The following is a 531-nucleotide window of genomic DNA, read 5'->3' on the forward strand; positions in this document are numbered from 1 at the left end:
GTGTGAGATTTTGGTGTGTGAGGTATTGGTGTGTGAGATGCTTGTGTCCGAGATATTGGTGTGTGAGATATTGGTGTGTGAGATGCTGGTGTGTGAGATCTTGTTATGTGAGTTGTTGCTGTGTCAGATCCCGGTGTGTGAGATATTGGTTTGTGAGAAGTTGGTGTGTGAGATGTTGGTGTGTGAGATGCTGGTGTGTGAGATACTGGTGAGTGAGATGCTGGTGTGTGAAATTCTGGTGCGTGAGATGCTGGTGTGGGAGATACTGGTGTGTGAGATGCTGGTGTGCGAGTTATTGGTGTGTGAGTTGCTGTAGTACGAGATATTGATGTGTGAGATACTGGTGTGTGAGATATTGGTGTGTGAGATGCTGGTGTCTGAGATGCTACTGTGTGAGGTATTGGTGTGTGAGATTTTGGTGCGTGAGATGCTCCTCTGTGAGATATTGGTGTGTGAAATATGGGTGTGTGAGATATAGGTGTGTGAGATATTGTGATGTGAGATGTTGGTGCGTGAGATGCTGTTGTGTGA

General features: G+C 46.1%; 1 protein-coding gene across 1 annotated transcript in view; it reads right to left on the reverse strand.

Annotated features, from left to right (window-relative positions):
* The window catches only part of LOC125488339 (keratin-associated protein 16-1), a gene marked incomplete at its 3' end in the record, with an annotated part of 14,348 nt that overhangs the window by 4,609 nt on the left and 9,208 nt on the right, over positions 1-531 (reverse strand). The gene's annotated exons all lie outside the window — the stretch shown is intronic.

Source organism: Rhincodon typus, unplaced genomic scaffold (assembly GCF_021869965.1).
Source record: "Rhincodon typus isolate 14 unplaced genomic scaffold, sRhiTyp1.1 hic_rhity00000478, whole genome shotgun sequence".
Classification (NCBI taxonomy): Eukaryota; Metazoa; Chordata; class Chondrichthyes; order Orectolobiformes; family Rhincodontidae; genus Rhincodon; species Rhincodon typus.